Source organism: Protopterus annectens, chromosome 2.part2 (assembly GCF_019279795.1).
Source record: "Protopterus annectens isolate FY-2018-M chromosome 2.part2, PAN1.0, whole genome shotgun sequence".
Taxonomy (NCBI): Eukaryota; Metazoa; Chordata; order Ceratodontiformes; family Protopteridae; genus Protopterus; species Protopterus annectens.
The window spans coordinates 143452524-143470588 of record NC_056730.1 but is presented as its reverse complement, the minus strand read 5'-3'; positions in this window follow the sequence as shown (position 1 = coordinate 143470588).

Here is an 18065-nt window from a genome sequence, read left to right as displayed (position 1 = left end):
TGTCCACTTGTTTATAATAGTCACCCTGAAAATAGATAAAATTGTTGTCCAAAATAAGTTCCATGTTTTCCAAAATCAGCCTAAACTCATTGGCATTCAAAAAATCCAACTCAGTCCAAACTTCTTCAACAAGGTTAAACCTATTTGGTGAGGTATAACTGAGGAAAGATCTTTAACATCTATGGTCATGAAAGTATAGTTGGCAAAAAAGGGAACCTGCCCTAACTTAGTCAGGAAATCCCAGGAATCTATTAAGATCTGTTCGTGTAATCCATAAAATTGCTTTAACTTAGAATCAATTAACATGGCCAAGGGTTTTGTTTTTGAGCCAGCTGATGCTACGACTGGCCTCAGTGGGGGGGTTCTACAAGTTTTTGTGGACCTTGGGGATTCTGAAGATTCCTGAAATAACCTGTCTTTTTACTCGTAGGAAATTGTACAATTCTGTATCAATCATCCCTTGCCAAGAGATTGTCTTCCAAAATAATATCTATCTTTTTGTACGCTGTTTTGATCTCATTCCTAGAGACCTGACAATATATACCTTCTTCGGTTAAGATAGCTAACATTTTCCACATGTAGCTCCAATGCGTCATTAACACCACCCCACCCCCGTTGTCTGGCTTAATAATCCTTAGCCCTTTGTTGTGACTTATATATAAAACCTCCCTTTCTTCCTGACTTAAGTTATCACATGACCATCTTTTACATTTGAAAAAATGTTTCAACTCATTCTCAAGTAAAACATCAAAATTGGACAACACTGGATGCAGGGGTGGGTTAAACGTACTGTTCCTGGAAACTACAGTCTCAGTATCCATGGTATGAAAGGGAGGTGAAATATCATGGTCTTTGTAAAAGTTCTTTCAAATTTAAATTCCTAATGAAAAGCTTGGTGCCAAGTAAAGTCTCAGTCAATTTCCCTTTTCTAGCAGGGACAAAGGTAAAGCCCTTTTGAAATAACTTGAAATGAGACTCTTCCAAAGCTAAACCAGCATAATTAAAAACATAAAAGTTGTTAAATGAATACACACAACCATTGCTATTCGTAATGGTGTTACAACATGAACTAATAGGCATACTAGTATGACCAAATTCCATTTCTTCTTGTTCCCCTTCCCTTTGTGTTTCCATTGTGGCTGCTAATTGCATATTGTCTGTGCCTAGGAAGAACTAAATTTTGAATTCTGGGGGATCTCCTCAAAGGAAGTCTCTCTAAAGGGATACCTGCCTATCCCTCAGTGCCTTCAACAGTCCCCCCATCTTCCTTGGTAGTACCTTGCATAGCATTTAACTCAAGTGAATATGTGTTCTTTTTAGGTAAGAACATAGTATATGCTCTATGTTCAGCATATTCTTTCTCATCTCTTAATAGTTTAGATTCCTTCCTTTTCTTATTTTTAACCACAGTTTTTTCCACCTGACAAAACGTATTTATATATTTGCTCTTCATTCACAGTAAAAAGTAAATCTCTTTGAATCTGTGTATTTAAATCCAATATTTTAGGGTGTAAAATTTCTAAACGTTTCTCATTGTCTTTAATTAAAAAACGCATACTAGCCAACCTACATTCATTTAAAAATTTTACAATTTCATTAAATAAGACAGAATCTGCTATTACATTATTAGTTGGAACTCAGTTGTGTAAAACACATTCACCTAAATACCAGTTATCCAAAGTAAGTGACTTGTATTTTGTAAGACGGTCTTTTAACTCATTTATCATACATTGGTATGAAACTGCCCATGTATTGGATTTAGAATGTCCGTTGTTGCTGGAAATAAAGTCAGTAGTCTTTAACCACTCATTAATGTCCAAGGTGTCATATTTACTAAAAGAAGCCATTTTTTTCAGGCTGCAAACACCCTGCAAAAGTTTCAAAGCTAGTTCCAAATGCACCAAAGTACTAGCTGCACTTCCCCCTTACCCCACAGGAAGTGGTTCACAGTGTCTCTGTCCTGTCTGGTAACAGGGAATGCTAGAATCCAAGTCTCCTTCAGTGTAATCTGGTTGAGAAAACAAGGAAATAAGTCTAGTGAGTTCCCCAAGCAGAGAGCTCTCTCTTGAACTGACAGGTGTACTCCCTCGGACATTTCTTTCTGCCATCCCAAAAAAGCAGCAAAATACTAGTAACCACAGGAAATGCTGCAAATAATACAAAAGCCAGAACTCCACAGCAGTGCAGAAAAGAAAGCCAGTAAAGGTTTATACACCTATAGGCAAAGACAAAGCCAAGCCAAACCAATATGGTATAAAGTTTAATACAAAATATCCACACCAAATAAGTACTTTTGTTTCAGTGAGTTATTTTACCAAGCTTGGATAAGTTTATTCCTGCTGACGGACACCACAACTGTGCCTCTAAAAGAATAGTATACATGGCATATTGTACCATCTGTTATGCATTCTACAGAGGCAAGACTGAGAGATGTCTTAGACAGAGAATATATGAGCACTTATATGATCTAAACAGGGCCAAAGACACCAATGCCCTGTAGAGACACCGTTTAGTTTGTCCCTCAGCCAAATTTAAATTCTGGGTGATACAGTAAGTTTAAATTCCAGAAAGGGGTGGTGATTGGGAAACCAGATTGGAATACCAAGCGATGATATGGCAAATGTTTTTTGATGTCTGTATAAACCCTGGTTTAAATTACCACCTTTCTATAGTTCCTGTTTTGAAACTCAAAGCAAACATTTTATAACATCTTTGTTGTCATGTATAGGAGATTCTAAACATTTTTGTAAATTATATTTGTGTACATATATTTTTGTAAATATTTTTTACCAAATTGTGTTCTGCATATATGTGTGTGTGTGTGTGTGTGTGTGTGTGTGTGTGTGTGTGTGTGTGTGTGTGTGTGTGTGTGTGTGTGTGTGTCTTTTAAACATTAGTACACAAGTTTCTGGGATGTTTCTTTAACTTTTCAAACATTGTGTAATTAACGTACAACCACCCACATTCAGGTTTTGATTATTTTAACAGTTTGTTTGTGACAATACACCATTCTGATTTCTGTGGGTGAAACAAAACCACTTATTTGGTGTGGATATTTTGTATTAAACTTTATACCACATTGGTTTGGCTTGGCTTTGTCTTTGCCTATAGGTGTATGGACCTTTACTGGCTTTCTTTTCTGCACTGCTGTGGAGTTTTGGCATTTGTATTATTTACAGCATTTCCTGTGGTTACTAGTATGGTGATAATTCTAGCCAGTTTAGGTTCCACAAGGGAATGCAATGATGGGTTTGGTTTGGAAGGCTGAATTGAAATTTACTTATTTTATTATAGCACTGTACAACCTTGTTCAATAGTATATACTGAATAGATGTGAAAATTGTAGGTCCATACAGCAAGCTTGGAAATAAAATGGATGCTGCGGTAACCTTCCTGTTTTGGTCAGTGACATATGGCCTGGCTTTGTAAAGTAGCCAAAATTTGCAGTGCAGTTTTGGACAGCGACATTGATATCATAACTCTCAACCTCTTAGCACAAAAAAATCTGGACAAAGCCAAAAATAATGGGGGGGACAGAACAAAAATAGGAACAAATTTTAAATATTGCACTTATAAACTTAAAAAGTTATTAGAATAAAAGGTCTTCTGTTGCCCTACATTTTCTGGATGATATGAAGTCTGAAACTCAAATGCCTGTCATTGTATAGTGAATTTAATCCTCACTGATTTGCCACAAAAAAATAACGAGGAACAGACCAAAGATATGAGGCAAAAAGCTGGACATTCTGCAAAAATCTGGACAGGTGAGAGATATGACTATTTATTTAACATTTGCTGACCAGGAAAATCCGACTGTCTTTGTAACATGGGAGGAGACCGAGCACCTGGTGGAAACCCACACAAACCCAGGGAGGACATGCAGACTCCTCACAGAAGGCATCCTATATATATGGTGTTACTAGATGAGACTCTAGTGCAGTGCAATTTTGCGGTAGGTTATAGGAGGTAAATGTGATTAATTGTGTATTTTTTTTGAGATTCAAGAGTAGTTGAGATCATTCTAGTCAGGTTTCAACAGAAGAAAGGAGTCTTGACTAATGATTTATGGTTGAGACAGTGTTGGGGTTGAGCAAATAAGTGTTGAGTCATCAGACTTTTGTATGGTTGTCACATATGGCTGCCTTCTGCATGTCTTTTATGAATATATTAAACAAGAGAGGACCTAGTACTGACTGCTGTGGCACTGTTTGCACTGGCAGGTGAGCAGATTAAGAGTCCTGCCATTTGACACTGTGTCCAGTTGCTGAGGTAACCACAAAAACATTGAACAGCGGTGCTACCTAGTCCTAGTTGTGAGAGCTTGTTGAGAAGAGACCGAGGTATAGTATCAGGGTTTGTATTGCGTGATTGCAGATGCATTTTGTCGAACATGTCTTGATCGAACCTAAAAGAACAAAAAGGAAAAATAGCGAAGTGGCTTTTCAGCGAATTCTTTCCCTGGGAAAGAATTTGCTTGGCCACTTTCATTACTTTGTCGTTTTTGGCACTGTAGTGCAATCTGGTAGTTGGTATATTTAAGTAGAGGGGGTGTGGGGGTGAATCCTCCACATTATGTAATGTTTTAAAGTTTTTTTTTTGAGCAGAGGTTTCGACGTTGTAAGCTTTCGCTTACATGGGGTCGATTATCATTCGCTTTTGTAAGCATGCGATAATATAATATAGACTCCAGTATCAAACATCTTCATGAGATCAGGAATATTGTGAATACAGGGTTCTCCATATTTAACTTTGGTTGACTTTTCTGGAAAATGTAGTAAAGCAGTTTCAGTGCTGTGACTGGAAACTGTGTTTAAGAGAGGAAAGTAAATAATGTTTGAGTATCAGAAAATTTAGGATTTAGTGCTGAATATATCTTTGTAGTAGTTTAAATACTAACCAGTAAAAACAAAAATGAAAACTCCAGCTAAAGCTAGAACTTCCACTGAGTGACCTCCCAAACCTCTTCTATCAGAGGCACATGGGATATATGCAAATTAACCTTATGAACATCAGGTGTTTCAGTATATTGACAGTTCTGAATGCCCATGACTTGTTTTGTCATTTTAATGGACAATTTCAGGCCAATAAAGCCAAACCTCACTAGCTGTGGATATGCATATTTCAGCCTTGTTATCACCTCGTCGGCATAGCACAATCAGAGTGTTTGACTAAGTATTAGAAACACAGGGTTGTTATGCCTAGCTGATGTCCATTATCATTAGGGTCACTGCAAAAAATCTCAAACAACAAACTAAAACAATGAGTGAGAAGGTCATTGAAAAACCAACCAGTAAAAACAAAAATGAAAACTCTAGCTAAAGCTAGAATTCCACTGAGTGACCTCCCAAACCTCTTCTATCAGAGGCACATGGGATATATGCAAACGAACCTTATGAACATCAGGTGTTTCAGTTCACTGGGAATTCTGAATGCCTATGACTTGTTTCATCATTTTAATGGACAATTTCAGGCCAATAAAGCCAAACCCCACTAGCTGTGGATATGCATATTTTGGCCTTGTTATGACCTCATCGGCACAGCACAAGCAGACTGTTTGACTAAGCATTAGAAACACAGGGCTGTTATACCCAGCTGATGTCCATTATCATTAGGGTCGACTGGAAGGAGTACTGCAATGAGCTGATGGTTTGAAAGTTTGGTGGAGGTTCCCTCTTTATTTATTGATATAATGAAAGAGGTGTTCCATACTGTTGGAACACATGATTCTTGGAAAAATCTGCTGATTAATGTAAAAGCTGTGCAGCTTATTCCATTTACTCCTAATTAAAGAACTTCTGCAGGAACATTATCTGTTGCTAACATGCCGGGCTTTAGTTTCTGCAAGTAATTGTTTATTGTCTTAATTGGGACTGGTTCAAATGAAAAGTTATTTGCCTGCAGTTTACAGTGTGTGTGGCTGGTTATGTCTACATTCTGCAGGCCGATATGAGAGGTGATAGCTATAAAGTGCTTATTGACCTTGCAAGCTAAGGTGGTATTAGCTTCAGTGGAAGAAGGCACCTGCCTTTAGGAGATTGTAAATAGTAGATCAGAACTGCTTTAGCTTATGTGCTGTATGTGCTGCTGTATAACATTTTTTTGTCTAAAAGAACCTGTTTTTAGTGAGATTTCTTAGGTGTTGGTAGTTTTGGTAATTGTTTTGTTTTTGTCTGTGCCACTTAAAAGAAAAACGTTTTACTTTTGTGTGACATTAATTAACCTGGGATAAAAAGGAATTCCATTTTAACCAATTCATGCTTTGAGAAATAATTTGTTAACATTATTTATTTTTATGGATTATCACAACTGGTAACTAGTAATACAAGAGGTAATACTATTTTACATCTAATTGCAATTAATATGACAAATAAAATGTAATATTTAAGAGTGACATGTCCTCTGGGTTGTTCTGATCATAATATAATTAAGTTTCAGATGGAACTAAATACATGCAGACCCTTTCTTGATAAACCTTACATATCAAACAGATTATTGTAAACTTTTACTCAAATTTCTAACACAGACTGGTCTCATCTATTAAATCTCTCAGAGTATAAATATGGGTACTCCACCTTCGAGAAACTCTTAAGTAGTTGTGCTAATGAATGTGTTAATTTGGAAAATGTTAACAATTCATTTCCTACATGGTTGACTAAGCCCAGCATAAGGTTATATAGAAAGAAAGACATGACAAAACCCCAAAAGGTTTCCTACTAATGTAAATAAGAAACATTTTAACTCAACTTGTAAAAAAAATAATCAGAAATAAAATCAGCTGAGATTAACTATGAAAAAAATTGATTAGTAAATCCACAAATAAAAAAACACTTTACAAATAGATTAATTCATTGGATACAAGAGCATCATCTACTAAAGTTATTTTGAATAATGATATAATAATGCCTGATTCTTATACAATAGTGTGTGTGTGTGTGTGTGTGTGTGTGTGTGTGTGTGTGTGTGTGTGTGTGTGTGTGTGTGTGTGTGTGTGTTTAATAAATATTATTTTGCAGTAAGTCAGGATCTTGGTTCTTCTGGTCCTATTACAGATCAGATAACTATCTCAGGTCCTTGTACTCCTGTTTCAGATTCCATTATTAGGAATGCCTTCTCCAAATTTAAGAAAATGTAATCTATGTGTCCAGATAAAATATCTGGCAACTCTTTACTAAAGGAGAAAGAGTTTCTTATACCCATTTTACAATTTATTGTTAATAAATTACTGGAAAATAGCATTGTACCTTATAATTGAAAGCTATGTTGTATTACCCCATACATAAAAAGGACATGAAGGATATCATTAGCAATTATATGCCTGTAAGTTGGATATCTCTGCTCGGTAACTGCTTTGAAAGATGCCTACTAGAACTAATACATAGCTCAGGCTTCAGATTAACAGTTAAATATATTGAGCAACATTGTTTCATAAAGCAAAGATCTACTATGAATAACTTAGTATGCTTTCATGACCAAATAACAATGGTCTTGGATATAGGTTTGTCTCCAGGTGTAATTTTCTGGAGCATGCCAAATGATTTGACTGTCTGCCATTCCATTCCATTTACAAACACTTACCTGAATCTAACATTAATTGTTATACTGTTATATAGAGCATGAAGGGATTAACTGACAGACAGCATTGTATGAAGATACTTAAAGTTCATTCAGATTTTCTTCCTGTAACATCAGGTGTTCCCCAAGCTGCACAAACTCACACTGCAAAATAAGAACCCAACAGTTCCACAGCTCACAATAATCCACACCACCAAAGTTGCCAAAGAATGTAAAATCCAAACGGTAAACTACTTCATCTATTGTAAAAACCAGTAAAACCTGAGTTCTTTTGGCCCAAAGTCAAAAGGGACTTCATCTGAGTCTACATTGTCTCAAGATGCCAATATCCACCAAGCTGCTATTGGAGATAGCAGAAAAATTCATATCCATATCAACACACTCTTTTAATTGATTAGACAGTTGGAGTGGGAATACAAAGTAATGTCAGGAGTATCTGGTTTGCAGCTCTGGGGGCAGTGCTTGTTACTGCAAATGTGTTGTCTTGTGTGCAACTAGGTGCTGGGGAAATATCAATGGTGCTTTTACAAGAAAAATGTCAACTCAAGATGTCTGCATCTATACAGGGCACTGACAAACCAAATAGTTGAGGGGAAACTGTTAAGTAGACCCTGATGATTTATGGATTGAGTATTTAAGCAGATATTCTAAAGTTAGAAGCAAATCAAGAAGGACCCACTGAAAAGAAATTATTAGATTGTCAAGAATGATGAAAAGAGGGGAGTCATCTGAATGGCTTCTGCCTGGCTACTAGTAGTGCTGATGACGATGCTGGGATGCAATGATCCTTTGTTTCTTCTCTCACCAGAAGCAAAACATTAGCACCAGTCCCAAAATATGAAGCAAGCCACAGCCTGTTTGGTGATCCACAGTCTTGTCAAATAATTCAAGGCTCTGTAGGCTTGTTGTAGCCTTTTCCTGGTATATGCCTTGAATAGAAACCAGACCAGTCAGGAAGATCAAACATAGGCACTCACTGCCCAACCAGAACCAGTCAGGAATCAGTGTAATATGCTCCTTCTCTCATCAAGAGCAAAATATAAGCACAAATTCTATGTTGGCACTTATGAAGCATTTACTAGGCTTTCCAGTGATCACTACCTTGCCTAAGTTATTCTCCCTACTTAATTTCCTAATTAATGATATGTTCCTCCACATATATAAGTTCAACTGTATATTTGTCTATGGCACGACAACACCACCACACTAAAATAGATAAACAACCAGGATTCGAATGAAGTACAAATCACTCAGTAGAAAATGTTTTAATTCTAGCGCCTTGGTGAAAACACCTTCTCGGAATACAAATTACACAAAACATTTCACTTATATACACAATATATACCAATTAACACATAATTAATTCATTAAAAAATCATTGCCTTAAAGCAAACTTCTCCAGTTTAGTTCCCCATTAAGTCCCATAGGGACCAATGTATTGAACTTCAAAATGTAAATACTTTCTTTGTATAAAAGTTACTCCTTCAATACATTATCACTCACACAAAAACAATTGATTTGTTCCAAAGTACTCCCCTTCATCAATGAATAATCATTGTTATGCATCTTCATAAAATGTGCAGCAATCGTTTTTTTTTTCTTGTTTGCAGTTTTTTATATTCCTAATATACTCCATAAATCTTACACGAAACATCCTCTTGGTTTCCCCCACACCCAGAGACAGATTTTCATGTGAATCTAAGAGGGTAGTTTATATTTTATGCTGCCCCTGCAACATGCTTTATGTGGGGGAAACCAAGAGGATGTTCCATTTTTGGAGAAATTGGATAAGTTTGCTTTAAGGCAATGATTTTTAATTTTTTGAGTAGGTGTTACAGAACAAAAAATCTATTAATTACAATTTAACTTATAAGGAATTGAAGGCATTATTAGAGATACAAAATAGAAAATAATTAGTAATTAAACCAGCAGATAAAGGCAATAGGATTGTTGCAATGAATGCTATACAATATCATAGAATGTGCATGGAACATTTAAACAACCAAGAAGTGTATCAAAACAGCAAAAAATATATGTCTTAATAGAGCAATGGGCAAGTATGAAAAGCTGTTACAGAAAGGTTTACATCTTGGCTATTTTTCTAAGATGGATGTAGAAGCTAAACTGACTACTAACAACAATGAGTTAGCTGTCTATTTTTTGCTTGCCTAAAATTCATAAAAATCTAAGGGAACCTCCAGGAAGACCAATAGTGGTGGCTTGTAAATATTTTCTATATAGTATGGGATTGCTGTTACATGAAATATTGCTTCCCTGTGTAAAGAATACACTGTCTTATATACAGGATAGTTTTGATTTTCTAACAAAGATTGCCAATATTAGGTGGAAAAGTGAGAAGTACTGGATTGTTTCGGATGTGAAAAGCCTTTATACATCCATTAAACATAGTGATGGTTTATCTGCTGTTTCACATTTTCTGGGTGATAATCCCCTTTCCGCCTTTATAGTAGAGATGGTAGATTTTTGTTTACAAAACAATTTTTTTCTTTACAACAATCAAATATATAGACAGAAGCAGGGTACTGCCATGGGGGCGCCATTTGCCCCCATGTATACCAATCTTTTCATGTCATTTTTTTGAAATAACATTTTTATTTAAACAAAAGTTTATGAAACAACATGTTAAATATTATTTTCATTACATAGATGATTTAATTTTCATATGCGAAGGAGGGTCAGAAAAGGTTAATACATTTGTGGCAGATATGCACCATAATTAATTTGATCTCTGTTTTGATGGTTTACAACAGGGAAGTAAGGTGCATTTTTTTTTTAGATTTAGATTTGGAAGGTAGGGAGGATGGTACAATTGTGACGGGGATACATAGAAAATTTATTGATCGTAGTCAATTTTTACATGCATCTAGTTGCCATCCACCCCATACAATAGCTGCCCTCCCTTATAATGAATTTTTGAGATTGTCAAGAATATGTAACAAAGAAGATATTTTTTAAAAAAGAAATGTGTGATGTTTATAAAAAGAGGCTATAGCCCTGCTATGATAGAAGAAGTGATACATAAGGTGTGTAATAAGGAGGGAAACATCAGAGTAAAAAGACACAAGGACATTTCTAAGATGGATATTTCCAATATAAATTAAATACAACAGATTTATTTTGTCTCTATGTATAACATTAAAAGTAAAGGGATAATTAAAATGCTGGAACATTACTGGAAATTTTTAATACAAGACAAATTTTTGGCAAAAGTGTTACCAAGGCATCCTTCTTGATCTTATGTTAGAGGTAGGAGTATAAAGGATATGTTAGCCCAAGGATTATTTGCTCTACCAGATTTAACATTACCTAGATTCCTGGTACAAACAGGCACATTTAAATGTGGGAAGTGCCCGGTTTGCCTACACATTGTTAGCTGTTTTGGGTGTATTAACAATGTTACTTTTACACCCAGAGACAGATTGTCATGTGAATCTAAGGGGGTAGTTTATATTTTATGCTGCCCTGTAACATGATTTATGTGGGGGAAACCAAGAGGATGTTCCATGTAAGAGTTATGGAACATATTAGGGATATAAAAAACTGCAAACAAGAGAAAACAATTGCTGCACATTTTATGAAGATGCATGACAATGATTACTCATTGCTGAAGGGAAGTATTTTGGAACAAATCAATTGTTTTTGTGTGAGTGATAATGTATTGAAGGAGTAACTTTTATACAAAGAAAGTATTTACATTTTGAAGTTCAATACATTGGTCCCTATGGGACTTAATGGGGAACTAAACTGGAGAAGTTTGCTTTAAGGCAATGATTTTTTAATGAATTAATTATGTGTTAATTGGTATATATTGTGTATATAAGTGAAATGTTTTGTGTAATTTGTATTCCGAGAAGGTGTTTTCACCAAGGCGCTAGAATTAAAACATTTTATACTGAGTGATTTGTACTTCATTCGAATCCTGGTTGTTTATCTATTTTAGTGTGGTGGTGTTGTCGTGCCATAGACAAATATACAGTTGAACTTATATATGTGGAGGAACATATCATTAATTAGGAAATTAAGTAGGGAGAATAACTTAGGCAAGGTAGTGCATAGTTAGTAATGCTTCCATGGTGAGAGATGCAGCTAGGAATGTAACTACTTATAGAGAAGTAGTGTTGTCAGAAGGGATATGTTAACAGTACACACAGGTGCAGGGCCATACTCAATGCTGCTTGATATTGTTATGTTAACAAATGAATGGGACAATTACACTTTCCCTGCTCCACATGAACAGTGAGTGCTTCATCCTCCTAGTAAATACTATTGGAAATAATTATATGTTTTTAGATCATAAGGGCACTTTTCCTCTGTGTAGACAAATAAGTCATAGTCTAAACTGTGGGTGTACTTCACACATTTCACACCTTTTTAAAAAAATGTAATCACAATATCCATAAAAGTCAGAAATCATTCCTTATGCCATACAATATGCTCAGTCAGTGTGTAGTAGGCATTGGCAGTTGAACAGAGAGTTTTGAATGGAGGATAATGGGAAATGCAGTGGGTGCAAATACATCTTGATTATATCATGGGTATGTGTAGGTATAAGGATCCAGAGTGGTGGGCCAGAAAAGACCAGGACTTCAGCCCCTCCTCCTGTTAAAGGAGACATGAATAATATAATTTCTGTTTTCATTTAAATATCCATCCAGATAGATGACAATTCACACTAAGGAACAAATGTGCAGTGACAGTGGCATCATGAAATAATATAGATACATTGAGACAAAGTAAAAATGTTATATAAGATAATGAAGGGAACACGACAGATCATACATTCCCCAGAAAATCATGCCAGGCATAGATCGCTAATGTTTTTTTTATATTTCATGAGTACAAAACCAGTTGTGATCAAGCTGGACTACACATCTGCAGGGGCAATGAGGGAGAGTTATCCCTTTCTCCTTAACAATTAATATACAATTTACCAACACAGCAATCAGCTCCAATTTGAACTTGAAAACTCTACAAAGTTTTATCATCAAGGGAAGTATTTGCTCTTATTGATTAGATGAATAATGAAAATTAGAATATTTTATTAATCTAAGTCAACACCAGCTACCAATATAGCCATTCTCATGGGTAGAATAAAAGTACTGGTAAAATCATTTCCAATTGTGAGTTCCACACAACTACTAGTCACCCAGTCTAGCATGTCAGATTGCTGGTACACTCTCATTGTTATTAGTATTATTATTAGTAGTATTATTAGTATTTTAAATAGAACAATAACCGTCTAGCAACAGCGATCCCTTACTGTTTACCTAGTGAGGCAAAAGTAAGTAACACAGACCTACAGATGATGTGTCCTGTTCTATAAGATATCCAGAACATCTGTAAATAAACAGCAATTGGTGAAAGATGTTTACAAATAGTTACCTAAAATAGTCACCCTATGTACAACCGTGCAGAATATGGTCCCCTGGCAAAATATTTACATGATATCAAGGTTGCTGGGTAGAATGGTAAAGCAGTAATTTAATGATTTGTCATCATAAGATAAGCATAACTTTTTGATACCACTGATTAAAAGAAGAATGTAGTCATATACAACTTTCAGTTACTTAATGGCAAGAACAGATTAGTGGGTGCAGTCCAGCATAAGTCAAAATCAGTATTGTCAAGATAAATAGCACCACCATTGGTGGAGCTGAAGTGATATTGCAAAGTTAGGACATATGGCCATGATTTAAAGCCCACTAATCAGTTATTTTACACACCCATTTGTGATAAAACTTTAGTTGAGTGTTTTTATAATTGCAAGTTACAAACTAGTTATAAACTGCTGTTCAGGGGGCGGAGCCTAGATGGCCAACTGAGAGCAGTGAATTTTGAGAGCTCCATAAACTAGTATAATAATATAGGAAAATTGTATTATTTTCAAGTTTAAACGTTGGAAATCTATAGATAAACTACTGAACTACATAAATATCAATTTTGGTGGAGATATACAAAAATATTCCTGTCAAGTAACTTGGAGATATATTGAGTCACTCAATATGAACAACTCAAGGAATTCTCGTCCAGATGCTGCTTTGAAAAAAGAACTGCAATTGATGACATCTACCTTACAGGAACTATCTTTGAAGATGGATGGTTTTAAAAATAACTTAGAAAACCTCAAATTAAATTCTCAAAAACAGACTGATAGTATTAAGGAACTATTATAGCAACACCATACAAAAATAACAAATATAGAGACTTCTCTAAATGACATTGAAGGGAGACTCAAAGAGGAAGAATTCCACAAAGAATTTCTGCTTAAATAGAATACATGGCTGCTTAACAAAATAGACGACACAGAAAACAGGGAAAAGAGAAACAACATAAGGATCTTTGGTCTGCCTGAAAGCACTAAAGGTGAAGACATTATTTTATTCTTAACAACCTGGATTCCTGAATTTTTAGACTTGAAAGAGAGACTTTCATTTGGAATTGAAAGGGTGCATAGAGGACTGAGGAAACCTGCTTCTAACTCAACAAATACTCCATCTAGATCCATAGTTATAAAATGCCTTTCATTTCTGGACAATGAACTAATATTAAAATCTGTTTGGAGAAAATCACCCTTAAAATACAATCAAGGCCTGATAAGGTTTGACAATGATTATACTTCTAGAATACTAGAACAAAGGAAAAAGGTCTGTCCAATAATAAAACTGTTTAAACAAAACAACATTAAAGCACAGCTGGCCTTTCCAGCCAAGATAAAAATACTTTTTGCCAATAAGATGAGAACCTTTAATGACTTAGAAGAAGTTACTATATTCATCAAAACCAACAATATAGTGTCTGTCCCAGAAGAAATGGAATGGATGCCCCCTACTCTTAAAAGAATAAAATAAACAAATCATTGGGCTGATGCTAGAAAGAAGAAACAAAAAACTGATTCCAAGATAGCTGTCCCAAAAAAAATAACTCTTACAACTACATCTCTCAAAGTATCAACTGATATGGTACATCACTTGGCATCTGTTTTTATTTAAAAAAAAGGAAGGTTTCTTAAACAACTGAGAAACAGTAATGATTTATTCAGAACGTTCAAAGAGTCCAGTAATTCTTCACAAACAAAGAGCAACATATAATATAAACATAGAAGTTTCTATTCCCCTACTTGAACTCAATGAATGCTTGTCTTGTTCATTTTTCATTGTTTTTATTTATAATAATTTAAGCAATTAATTAACTAATTCAACAAGGTACCATTCATTAGAATTCAGACTCAAATGTAACAAATTAACATCGTATATAATAGCAGTAACAGTAGAGTGTTTTGAAAAAAAAAATGCTGTCATGGAGAATAATGCCTTCTTCAGTTAAAGTATGATATAGAAATGTCATGTATATCCTGGTTGAATAATAGTAGCAAGCTCTTGGTACAAATGTCATCATTATTCTGTATAAATATAGTTAATATCAATGATGGCAGGTATCACAGCTATGAGTGCTGTTTGATCAATCCTGATATGGTGCACTTGGTTGCAGCTGTGTCTGGCAGCTAGTACAAATGTCATTATTATTCTGTCCAAACATAGCTAATATCAATTATGGCAGTTATCATAACTTCGAGTGCTGTTTGATTAAGCCTGACATGGTGTGTGTGGATGCAGCTGTGTCTGGCAGCTGTTGTATGTTGCCGTTTTCATCTCTGGGAAGCTGTGTGTTGCAGCTTGTAATCAAGGTTTACTGATGCTTGTGTATTAGGAAGAGACATTTGGTGTTTTAGCCTGGATCCAGGGTAAGGGGGGGTGGAGAAAACTGTGATTTGGTATATTTTGGCAGAGAATAGTTTGTTTATACATCTGTTGAGTGAGAGGTGGGAAGGCTTGAAGAATGTGCTATCTCTTGTAGCGGCTTGTTGGGAGGTTGCTGGTTTTTTTTTTTTTTTTTTTTTTATCTGTTTGCTCTCTGTTCTTTTCCTGGCTGCTGCCTCACTAAAAGGAAGAAAATTTAGGCTTCAAGTTGCAGTGAAGTTAAGCCTTGCTTCAGGTGTATCGTGAGCCTCTAGTATGCAGTACACAGACACGCTAACAGAAACAGATGCTCCCAGGTTGCTATGGTAATGGAGACAGAGTGATGATGATGCTTAATGGCTCCAAGGAGCCTCTGAGATGATTCTGAGCAATGTTTTTGGTTTAAAAAATATATATATATATATATATATATATATATATATATATATATATATATATATATATATATATATATATATATATATATATATATATATACGGGTTCCTATCAGTTCACCGACAGTTCAGAACATCGACACTCACATCTTCAACACCAAATCATCGACTGTTCACAACATCGACATTTCAGGTAAGCGATCTTCCCCCTTGCAGGACCCATGGTAGCACTTGTTTCTCTGTTACAACGCATAAGGTTTACGTGACTCTTTACAATTTACCCTGACTTCGTAACAGAGAAACAAGTGCTACCATGGGTCCTGCAAGGGGGAACTGATAGGAACCCATATACACACACATATATATATATATATATATATATATATATATATATATATATATATATAAAACATAAAAGGGCTGTTTTAAACCACATGTACACATATTGATGGTCTCCCAACACTTCATTTAGCTCATTAAGTTGATGCTTGATAAAACATAAATAAATAAATCAGTGCAATTTTATATTTAAAATGTATTCTGGTCTAAACACATTAAGGACTTACATAACAGTGTAAGTCTGAGTTATTGTGAAAGACTAAGAGCACTTGGTCTTGTGCAAAACCCTTTGCAGTGGTCTGGGAGGTGAGCTTGCTCGGATGTGTTGGGCATATGAGGATAGCTGATTTTAGGCGTGTTTGGGGTTGCCAGAAAGTGCTAGAGAGTCATCAGATTTCCTTCATGGAAATATCTGTGTGAATGGAAGGTGTGTTGAGTGGTTCACTGGCAGAGTGGCCACTGCATGGAACAGACTGGTAAAATTGAACCGTACAAATATTGGTGTGGATATTTTAAGAACAGCCTGGAAACACACCACATGAACTAGTGCATGGTATTCTGGCAAAGCTGGATGAGTATTGTTGCCCGTGCTTGAAGTACTGATATGTGTGTATGTAAGGATGGAAATATACTTATAACAATTAAGAAACTAAAATAATAGAATAAACTCATAATTTAAAGTCTATGGACTGTATAAACATGCATGGAAGGAGCTAATAATAAGAATAAGCATTACAGCTTGTGGCCTTTCAAATAACTAAGCAACAGCCAAAAAAAAAAAAAACACACACAATAATTATGTAATGTATGATTTTTGTAAATCTAGACATAAAATATATAATTGTCATATAAGATGAAGCAGTCTGCTGAATTTAGATATTAAGGATATGATTTAATAACATGGGCTTGTGTATAATACCACTACTCTCTTAACTTGTCATAAATGACATACACTACATTGAGCATCAAGGGGAAGCATGATGATTTTCTTATATAAGTAAATGTGCATAACAAGTCATGTAAATCCTTTAATTTGAATTGTAGTTTTTGTAACCCATCTTGACCATATATAATACTTAAGCGGTTACCAAATAATTAATGTTTATACATTACATCAACTGACAAAGTTGTTCAAGATAAACAATAGAAGCCTGAACTTAAATGTCACAGAAAGTAACAATCATATTCTGAATAAATATTATTAAACTGACAATAGACACTCAGTTTAATACCATGGGCTTGTGTATAATAACACTAGTGTTTTAACTTGTCATAAATGACATACACTATATTGAACATCAAGGGGAAGCATGATGATTTTCTCATATAAGTAAATGTGCATAACAAGTCATATAATTGTTTTATCTTGAATTGTGGCTTTGTAACCCATCCTGACCATACATAACACTTCAGCTGTTACCAAGGTAATTAATGTTTTATATATGACATCAAACTGACAAAGTTGTTCAAGGGAAACAATAGTAGCCTAAACTAGGAATGTCACAGAATGTAACAATCACATTCTGAACAAATAGCATTAAATTGACATTAATCACTCAGTTTAACCTTTGTTGATTATACAAAATAGAATGTTGCCATTTAAATCTAAAAACGTTCAGTATATGCCATAAAATAGCTATTTATGAATACGGAAAGAGAACTTGTAATCATTTATCACAATAAGTGAATTTTTTGTTTTTAACCTATAATTTCACTCATTTTGTAATAAGAAATGACAGATATGAAAATCCTTATGTGTAGGAAATGGGGGAAGAGGGGTGCACTGATAAATAAAATGCACTAACTTTCATCAATGTTCACATAAAACAAACTTGATGCTTTAAGTAGGTTAGCAACAAACAAAGTTATTACTTAAATACTGGCAAACAATGAAATATAACTTCTGCTATATCCAGTAAAATACACAGTATTATCAACTTTAGGTATAAATATTATTACCATCTATTTATATTAAGTAATAAGTTTTGAAAGACGTCATCA